This window comes from Aythya ferina (assembly GCF_964211825.1).
Source record: "Aythya ferina genome assembly, chromosome: 2".
Classification (NCBI taxonomy): Eukaryota; Metazoa; Chordata; class Aves; order Anseriformes; family Anatidae; genus Aythya; species Aythya ferina.
In genome coordinates, this window is record NC_140297.1 from 139,152,044 (window position 1) to 139,162,435 (window position 10,392).

At 49.5% G+C, this 10,392-nt stretch overlaps 1 long non-coding RNA gene across 3 annotated transcripts in view; it reads left to right on the plus strand.

Annotated features, from left to right (window-relative positions):
- LOC311432308 overlaps positions 1-10,377 on the plus strand; it is a 38,200-nt gene extending 27,823 nt beyond the window's left edge. For 2 of the 3 annotated variants that reach the window (XR_014689968.1, XR_014689969.1), the window contains 4 exons: positions 4,066-4,158; positions 5,372-5,467; positions 6,467-6,616; positions 7,752-10,377. This is a non-coding gene — a long non-coding RNA (uncharacterized lncRNA). Of the gene's footprint in view, positions 1-2,671; positions 3,739-4,065; positions 4,159-5,371; positions 5,468-6,466; positions 6,617-7,751 lie in introns of those variants that run through there. The other variant, XR_014689970.1, reaches the window with a different exon arrangement.
- The last annotated feature ends 15 nt before the right edge of the window (positions 10,378-10,392 follow it).

Here is a 10,392-nt window from a genome sequence, read left to right on the forward strand (position 1 = left end):
GCTCATGGTCAAACTCTGGGAAAATAAGGGCAGGCAGCGAGGGGTATGCTATGGGAGCAGGTTAACACCACCTGAGCCCCTGCTAGGTGGGGTTAAGGGGGCTGACGGGTGTCTGCGGGTGCTGAGGTGTATCTGGGGGCTCCTCTGCGGGAATACAAAAACCCGTGGGATACTTTTGACAGGTTGACTGCATTTTCTGCCCTTTGTTTCCTCCCTGCTGGGCTGGGAACTATTGCTTGGTTTGAGGATGGATGGGACACCCCATGCCCTGCTTAAACAGCCATGCGCTGTGTAGGGGATGGGGCAGCCAGCTCCCTGCTGGGATTTCAGAAAAAGGCTTGGAGGTGGCTGTGCTTGACCAGCAGCTGCTCACTGTGAACTAGGTGAGGCCTCAGCCTTACAGCTACCACCAGAGCACAAGGGGTGTGGGACGCTGATGTGTGGGATTCAGACATCCAGTGGCGTTGGCAGACCCTCAGTGCACACCAAAAATACCGAGACCAGCCAGGTATCCCCTGTCAAGTCACCTAGCTCTTGTTAGCCCTCTTCCCTGCCAGTGCTGGCAAGTGTAGAAGTGTGTGGGGTCACCCAGGGCCTGTCCTGCAAGGGACGTTGTGCAAGGCATGGCCCCACTGCATGAGGCACCATGTTCCCATCAGCAGGGATTTTTCCCCACACATTTGGGATATCAGCGTGGAAGAAGCAGCAGTTTCGTACAAATCAGGTTTCCTTCACTTTTACACCAGAATAGCAAAGCAAAAGCTCCCAAGAAGCTCCTGTTCCCACAAGAGCTCTGTAGTTCAGCACAAAGCACACCCACCCTTCTCTCTGGCCTCTCTCTTTGGGATGACTCACGCAGATCTCTGCCTGCAGTCGCCTTCGATCCCTGCAGTGAGTCTGCTGTGATTCAGCCATTCTCGTTTTGAACTCCCTGAGAGCATTCAGTCAATCCCAGCTTACCAAGCTCAGAAACTAATGAAAATAACATCATGCAGTTTCCAGAGATGCTTGATACGCTTGATCCTCAGCCACCTCTCTGCTCTGAGCCGTGGTGCAGCTCCTCTGCAGGAACACCATTAACTCTCACGCTTGGTGGGACAGCAGGCGTGGGGCTGTCTGCCACTGTCTCCAGCGAATAGTTCACAGTCCAGCCGTGTGTGTTTTACCACATGCTGGGATGAAATAGGGGACAAAAACCTGAATACGACCTTGAAACGTGTGCTTGCAGCCCAGAAAGCCAGCCGTAGCCTGGGCTGCACCAAAAGCAGCGTGGGCAGCAGGGCAAGGGAGGTGATTGTCCCCCTCTGCTCTGCTCTCGTGAGACCCCACCTGGAGCCCTGCGTTCAGCTCTGGGGCCCCCAGCACAAGGAGGACATGGACAGGTTGGAGAGAGTCCAGAGGAGGCCACAAAGATGACCAAGGGGCTGGAGCCCCTCTCCTGTGCAGACAGGCTGAGGGAGCTGGGGGTGTTCGGCCTGGAGAAGAGAAGGCCCCGGGCAGAGCTTACAGCGGCCTGCCAGTGCCTAAAGGGGGCTGCAGGAAAGCTGGGGAGGGACTCTGTGTCAGGGGGTGTAGGGATAGGACAAGGGGAATGGCTTTAAACTAAAAGAAAGTAGATCTAGGTTACATATTAGGAATAAATTCTTTACTGTGAGGGTGGTGAGGCCCTGGCACAGGCTGCCCAGAGAAGCTGTGGATGCCCCATCCCTGGAGGTGCTCAAGGCCAGGCTGGATGGGGCTTTGGGCAACCTGGGCTGGTGAAAGACAGTGGGGTTGGAACTAGATGGTCCTAAAGGTCCCTTCCGCCCCAAACCATTCCATGGTTCTTTGATACTATGAAAATACATGACATGGTACCTACTTGTAGAAATAGTTGGGAATATGATTTTAGTAGTCAGATGGCGTGGGGCTGTCACAGTTGGCCCAGAGAATCGTGGCTTTGCACCAAAGCAGGGTGCTCTGTCTGAAGCAGGAAGCTACAAAATTAGGAAAGATAAAGGCTCAGCATTTCCAAAGATGCTCCGTGTGCGGAGCAGGTGTGGCAGAAAGTCCTCTGCTTAGACCTGGAAATTTGAGAGAGGGCCATGTCTAGGGGCTCAGGGACAAGTTTGAGTGGAGAAATGATACAAAGGAGATCCTGAGAAGGGCAATGGACTAAGGAATGACCAGGGAAATGTCTCTATAGATCAGCTGGCAGAAAAGGCCTGGTTCTTTGCAGCAAGCAACAAAACCAGAAACTTGAACAAGGCAATAAGCTGCTGTAAATGGGAAATGAAGGAAAAGGGAAAAAAAAAAACAACCACAGCAACACCACCGGCTTCTGTCGATTAGGAAGTTCCCCCGGGTTTAGCAAAAGGTTGGAGAAAATAGGGGATGAGGAAAGACTTGTTGTGGGGAAGCCTGCCAACTGAGCCGTGATGTTATGGTAAAAATCCTGTGCGGGGGCTTGCGCAAGTATCGGGAGGCAGTTTTAAAAATTCCAGGGAAAAGGGAAACCAAAGCAGCAAGATCCAGCGAAATCTCTCTTCTGTCTGCCTGTGTTAGCAGTAAGCTAACTCGAGTCACAAACGAAGGCTGTTTGTGTGCAGGATTCAGCAGGCTACCTTTTAATTTCCAGGGAGAGGCTTTCCAGCGCACATCTGTGAACCATCTCCGAAGCCCTACAGTGAAAACAGGAAAGATGAATGATGACACTAACCAGTGAAACAAAACAAAAGGCAAAAATACCCAAAGACGACCAAAAAAAAAAGCCCCGTTTGGAAGGAAACTCAACACAAAGGTTTCCCCCAACCTCCTTGTTGTTGTTTTTTCTCCTTAATACACTACGAAGAGCACAAAGGGCATACGTAGGATTTCTTTCCCTTTGGGACCCGACTGCAAACCACATAATGGCAAAAGACGCTCAAATAAGTTGGCCAGGAGGCTGGAGCAAATGCCTGGCCCTAATGGAAATGCCTCAGCCCTGTTGCTGATCCCAGGACCTCTGTTTCTTCTCAAGGAAAGCTCCAGCTCTCCAGCACACCCAGGGAACTGCTGCTTTAGATTGTACCAGCCTTTCCTTTCCACTTTCGAATTACAAAGGACACTTTCTGTGGTCCGTAGTGGTTTAGGATCCTCACAGCCTAAGGAAGCTTTCTGAAAATCCAAATCCAGTCTGTTCAACTTATCTCCATCCTTGTTACCGCCCTCAAGGAGCTGTGGCAGACTGATGAGGCAGGATTGCCCCTTGTGGATGTGGAGGTGACTCTTTTTCCTTTGTCCATGTGTCCTTACGGCTCTGCTGCCACCGGGGGGATGGAAATCAGGCTCACCAGCCTGGTGCCTGGTCCTGCTTCCTCTGTTTGCTATACAAAGAGCTATTTGCTATCAGTGTTTGCAAGGCTCAACACACCTTTTTTAATTCCTTTATAAAGGATTTATAAACTTTACCCAATATTTTAATACAGTATATATATATTTTTAAACAACATCTAGGTTGCCTTTTCCCTCTTGCTTTGTGGACTGCCCCTTCTAAGTTACCTATTTACTTATTTTAAATATCTCATGTTGATAAGACCATTGTGAAACTCCATATCCACGTGCGGGATTCACTTGGGGCGTTCTCTCCCATTGCAACACCGACCTAACGGTGCTGTGGTCCTTATCACAGATCTGCTGGCCCATTAACGCCTCCTGAGGTGGGTTCCCTGCACCGCTCCAGACCAAATGCGGGATAGCAGCTTTCTGTGGCTTCTGTGGGTAGGTTTGTGTTGGTGTCGGTGTTTGTTTTTGAAGAAGCAGTCATAAAATCATAGAATCACAGAATGGTTTGGGTTGGAAGGGACCTTAAAGATCATCCGATTCCACCCCCTGCCATGGGCAGGGACACCTCCCCCCAGCCCAGGCTGCCCAAAGCCCCATCCAGCCTGGCCTTGAGCACCTCCAGGGATGGGGCATCCACAGCTTCTCTGGGCAGCCTGTGCCAGGGCCTCACAGCCTCTCTGGTGAACTCTACCAGTGTTGGATCACCCTCGCATTAAGACTTTTTTTTTTCCTAATATTTAAATGGACTTTCCTGTATTTCAGATTGTGCCCATTGCCTCTCATCCTTTCACTAAATATCACTGAGAAGAATTTGGCTCTGGCTTCTTTCCCTTGGCTTGCTCAGGAGGCGTTCAGGTAAGGGATGGTTTTATAGATGCTAACTGCGGTGATGGAGTTTTTGGAGAGCTCAGCACAGCCTGATAGGTTTTTAATTCATGACAGTCCTGTTCCTTGTAAGAAACCCCTCTATTTAGCATAAATAAGACTGCGTTTGAACTAGTGTGCCCAGTCTGGGCTCCTAGTAAAAGAAAGACACTGACAAATTGGAGAGAGAGCAGAAGAAGGTCACCAAGATGGTCAAAGTGCTGCAGCACATGAGGCACAAGGAAGGGATGAGAGAACTGGGTTTGTTTAAGCCTGGAGAAGACTGAGGGAGCATCTTTTCTCCATCTACACCTACCCAATAGGGCTTTATGTGGTTGCTGCAAAAGGACAGTAGACGTGGTTACAAGTTGCAAGAGAAATTCCGTGTGGACGTAAGTAAAAGATCCAAGCAGGACATTTAATAGTGGCTCAGGTTGCCCACAAATCAGCTGGAGTTACTAAAAACCCAGCTGATCCAGGCCCTGAGAACATGAGGTAACTTTGAAATTAGTCATGCTTTGAGCAGTTCTTCCTCCACCCCTAGCTTCTGGCGTACCTTTCCCTGGAAGCTCACCCGTAACTCGTGGCAAGGTAATTGCCTTCTCTGGGCATCAGCATTTGTGAACGCCTCGTTTCATGACCGGCCAGTGCACAGAACACCTTTAATGATGCAGCTCTCTGCTAATTGAACGAGTTTGGGATCTCCTGGTGCCTTGCAGCATCTGGAAACAAAGCAGAGTGCCCTTCAGGGCAAGAGTATGTCCAGGACGAATAACTCCTCCACTACAAGGCAGGATGGAAAAGACTCCAGAACAAGCACCAAGACCTTGCTCCTTCGCAGGCGAGCTAATCCCTGCTTTTCCATCCTTTCATGTAATCCGCCCACCACAGAAAGTTGCTAACAAGGACTTGGAAAGTAAAATGTGCATTAAATGAATGGGCTTGGCAGAAGGAACATCTGTTTGTGAGTAACTTCTTGTTCCCTACATATGATAATGGTTATGGATTAGCGTACAGAGTGCTGAACTTGTTTACAACGCCTCGGAACTGTATGTTTTGAATCATTAATAAGGAATGTTTTTAAATGCAGGATTTCTCATCAATATGAGCGTTGCTGATTTTTTTTTTCCCCTCCCTAAATAGGTGCAATTCAGTTTGCAAATTAGATATCAGCCAGCTTTACATAATGTCGCTCTTTCCACAGCCAGAGAGATCAACGTTTTTATCATCATCACAGCCTGTTCTGGTTAACATGTTAATATTCGGGACAGCCAACAGGTGAAAGCAGAACCATTTTAAGGTGAGCTCTCAAAGACATTCCAGGTTTAATCCGACACGATCCCGAAGGGAGTCGGGAATGTTTGCTGGGAGGGGGTGGGTCTGTTTGCTTAAAACAATCCTGGGGAACAAAGGAATGAAATGAGATTATCAATAGCTCAGAAAATATGGATTTACACTTCTTTCTCCTTGCATTTTACCGTACTCTTCAGGCAGGCCAAACCTTTCTACTGTGGGGTTTTGCCTTTTAAAGAACTAAAGAGAACTTTTTTAGTGAAGCATGCCTGTGTAAATCCCGGCTAATCACTGCACTGACTTCAGCTCTGGCCAGCATTAAAGGCAGATTTGCAGCGGCGCGGATTTGCTGCGCTCCCTGCATGCTGCACATGGCATTTGCTCGTTTCCTTCTGTCAGCTCCGCGCGGCGTTGGCCCTGCCTTTGGGCTCGTTTTCTCTCGCTTGTAATGTGAGCCCCCCAAACGCAGCCACTCCTGCGTGTGGCTGGGAGGTCTGCATTCCAGCTCCCCGTTGGAAACCCGTCAGAGCTGGGAGCGAGAATAGTCCATGACATATTCCAGTCGGAATGCCTGTTTTAAAGAGCCTTTGGACACGCTCCAAACACAGCAAGTGCGGGACGGGGGAATCTGATTTCACCCCTAATGCAAGAAATATTCATGTGAAAACTTCCCTTCCACAGAGGAGATTGCAACAGCAGTTAAAAGGCGTAATTAGCTTTTTTTCTGCTGCTATCTGATTTTGATAAAGACACGCAGAACACCACACCCACCTCTAACCACGTTCACGCCCTGCCAGGGCTCGGCTAACCTGGAGGGAGCTGGTGGTGTGGGGCTGTGTGGCAGAGAAGATACTCGGAAAGGCTTGGGGATAGCCGGGCAGGTTTGTCAGACAAGACAAAACAAGACAAGGCAAGGAAAAAAATAAAAAAAAAAATCCACATGGCTGTGTTTTGGATTTCTTTTTGTTACTTTCCCCACTTGCAGACCTGGTGTGCATGACCCTAGCTGAGATCCCTGAGGAGGAGAGCCCCGGACAGCTGCCCGCCGGGACGGCCTCTCCAAAACAAGCCTTCGGCCACCTTCCCACGAGAGGACGTTGCTCACCAAGCAACCACCCCATCTCTACCTTCAGTTCTCAAGGAAGACCTACAGGAAGTAAGCCTGGGGGATAATATTCACCTCTGCTGGCTACTGAAGTTCAGCAGCTCAGCGGAGATGTTTGTCATCCTGCAACGTTTCACATTTCATTCACTTTCTAATCCCTCTCTGATGACCTCAGGTGCTCCCTACCTGGTGCTGTCCCCACCGAGGACATCGCCTCTCTCCTTGCACCACCCTCTGTGGTCCACAGGCATCCTTAGATTTCTTTTAAAGTGATTTTTATTAAAAGTAAGGTGAATCCAAAGCAATTGCTCCCCAGCTCGCTGTAGCGAGGTGGGGGTTGGCCTGTTCTGCTGTAGCGAGGTGGGGGTTGGCCTGTTCTCCCACGTGCCTGGTGACAGGACGAGGGGGAATGGGTTTAAGTTGAGCCAGGGGAGTTTTAGGCTAGATGTTAGGAAGAACTTCTTCACTGAAAGGGTTGTGAGGCACTGGAACAGGCTGCCCAGGGAAGTGGTGGAGTCACCATCCTTGGAAGTCTTCAAAAGACGTTTAGATGTAGAGCTTAGGGATATGGTTTAGTGGAGGGCTGTTAGCGTTAGGTTGGAGGTTGGACTCGATGACCTTGAGGTCTCTTCCAACCTAGAAAATTCTGTGTGATCTGTTGCTTCTACATTTGCTGCTTCTGTCTCAGACCTGTAAAAAACCTGTTTGGCCAGAGATTTACATGCAGCTTGTGAGTCTAATGAGAAATGAGAGCTGCAGTCCTCTCCTTGCCTGTGTCCTTAGAGCTATTACCACATAAATGAGTGGTTGGACATCGCCACTTCCCATCATTACAGAAGGGCTCAGGCTCCCTTCTGGAACCAAGCAACTCGCAACAAAGGCAGAGCGATTCCAGGGCTATCTCTGGTGGTTTGTGCGAATCGAAAAGACACGCAGACACAGCAGAGAGAGAGGAGATAGCAAGGAAGGACAGACAAACAGAGAGCTCTTCACAGCAGGAAAAATCCCCCCCCCCTCCTCCACCCTAGTGCAGACTTTTGGCTGAAAGATAATGCCTTTGTTCCCAGCTCCAAGATGCTGTCACTCCTATTTCATTTCTTCTGCTCTAAAAGAAACAGACTTCTCGCATACTTGGGAAATGAAAGGGATTGCATTAAAAACCTGTTTATTGTTATTTTTTTCGTAGCAGAAACTGCCTGCGGGGTCCCTCCCTTTGGCCAACACTTTGACAGAAAGCAGTAACAGTCCTGTGAACCAGGCTGATGTGTTACATGCAGCCTGCTCAGCCGTTATCCACCCAAGGGAAGGAGGAACAAGTTGCACTGGGTGGATGCTGGGGCGTTTGAGGAGAGGCTGTCAATATTGGAACTGAGCAGATGGTCGAGTTTCGGTGAGTTTGCAGATCAACGCCTCCAGGCACCTTCAAAGGGTGTCCCTATAGGTCAGAGCCTGCTTTGGTTATAAGCCTGAGAGGGCCTCTTGCAAAGATTAGATCTTGTCTAGGGGTATTTGCACAGTAAGAAAAATTGCAAACTGAAAGATAAAAACATTCCAGCCCGTCTTCCAAAAGCAGGGCTGCGTATCAAAACGTTACACGCTATCCATGAAGAACATTTTTAAAAGCTCAAGAAGATTTCCACGCAACAGCTCGAGAAGAATAGCCCATCCAGATGGACCTCAAGTTGTCCTGCATGTGTAACTACCCACAGGTACAAAACACAAAATAATAAGGCTGTTTTGCAGAAGACTGGGAGTTTGAAAGTTGAACACTTTGAGTACGACCATCTCTTCCAAGGCTGACTGCTCAATAATCTAGACGTGTGAGTAAGAAATTCAAATGTCTTCAGCTCTGCCTCACTGCAAGGCGTTGGCTTGTTCTCAGGTGAAGACCCCAGCGTTAGAGACGTGAAATTGGGCCACAGGAGAGAATAACTGCACTTAAACCAAGCCCGATGACAGCCGTCGCAGCGGCAGAGCTGGCTGTGCAAACGTTGGGTACTTTGTCTCTCTTGCTGGAGCTGCAGGCAGGTCTAAGTGTTGTTGTGGGACTTCCCGTGTCATCGCCACGGGTTTATCAGAAATGCTGCTCTTATCTCCGTGAGATAAAACCATTTATTAAGGCCTACAGTGTAATGACTAGCACCCCACAAACTGTGTAGGACCTCTCGTGTGCGATTCCTTTTGAAGCCTAATGATTTATTAAGAGGAAACGCCGAGGCTGGGGGGACGGAAAGCTGTGACTGAGCCAAGGAGACCCCTTTGTCTGCGTCCAGGCAGAGGCAGGAGCAGGCTCCTTCAGAGGCTGTGCACCTGGAATGCAAACACAGATAAGAGCAGCTCCAAAACCCGGTGAAGAATGGCAGCCTGCTGCTCGCCAGCACCACACGACCAGGACGGGCCAGTGGTGAACTCCAGGAGCCAAAAAGGCTTTCCTGTACACGGAGAGCATCTTAAAGGCTCCCTCTCATGGTCTGAGAGCTCGCAGGCTTTGCTAGAGCGATTTCCAAACTTCCCTTGCTTGGTTTGAGTACAGTGGCCCTGTTCAGGGAAGCAGTGCTGTTTTTTATTTCTGGAGCACTTTCTGAGGAAAGATGTTTTTAGCAGCCTGGCAGGGACATCCTCCCCTCTCTGCACCGAGAGGATGCCCTGGGGGCACTGATGGCTGGGGACAGGGCATGAGAAACCAGAGAGGGCAGTGGGATCCAGAGAGCACAGCAGGGATCCAGGCAGGGATCTCGAGCAGTGGGATTGTTACTGAGGACCTCCAGGAAGGCTTTTGTTCCCTTGGTTGAAGGCAGCTGTGCAGCAGGGTGTGTTTTTAACCCTGTGTTACTCCTAACCCTTTCTCTGTGGGTTTTGGTGGGGTTACATGGCTGCTCTGCCCTGTAACTCCACGGAGAGTAACAAAGGGCAGTGAAGAAATGCAATGGAGTCCCCAGGAGGGGCTGTAAGGAGCCACATCCTGAGAATTTGCAAGGTGGTTGTGGGAAGCCAAGTGCTCTGAGGCTCTCTGGAAACTCCCAAATGCCCCTGTGATGGCAAGGGGCAGCTTCAAGCCTTCTTGGGCCTCCCCCAAATGCCAACCAGCTAAAGTCAGCCCATTTCTCCTTCCAGTGGCGTTTTAACACCGGAGATTTTGTAGAAGGCACTTTGTCAGCTCTGTGCTAGATCTTCTTTCTGCAGCTGGTCACTAGAGAAAGCGATGGTTCCAACCCTCCGACCCACCCAGCATAACCTCTCTGGCATTCACCAAGCAATTTGGGAACTAGATGAAAAGTCTTAGCAATGTTCAAGACAACGTAGCCTAACAGTGAAAGCTAACACACAGCAGGGTGGCGTGGCTCTGGCTGTTCCACATCCTCTCCCTAAATACTCTGCAATTACTTGCAGCATAAGAATCCCTTTTCCCCTTGGTTCCCGTTTTGCTGTCACTGTTACTCGCAGCACAGCTGTGCCCACACCTGGATGTCTGGTGGCACGGGTTGCTCTCTGGCAGCAGTGGCCAAAACCTGCTGGGGCTGCTCACGACTGCAAGGAAAGATTAAAATGGGAAGATAAAATGTTAAATTCTCAGCTGAACGCAGTCTGGATTCAAATGAAGGAGAGGCAGTAAGAATGACAAGGGCCATTTTTTTTTTTAACCCATGTTCATCTCTTCAGACTTGGCTGACAGGGTGATGTCCTTGGCACCTTTATGCAGCTGAGAGCATTTTTTTAGCTGTAACTGGCAAAAGGGGTGGTGAAGAACCAGCCAACAAGGATTTCATGAGATACTTCAGACAGATTTACACCCCTTTGCACTCTTTGAATGATACAAATGTGTCTCT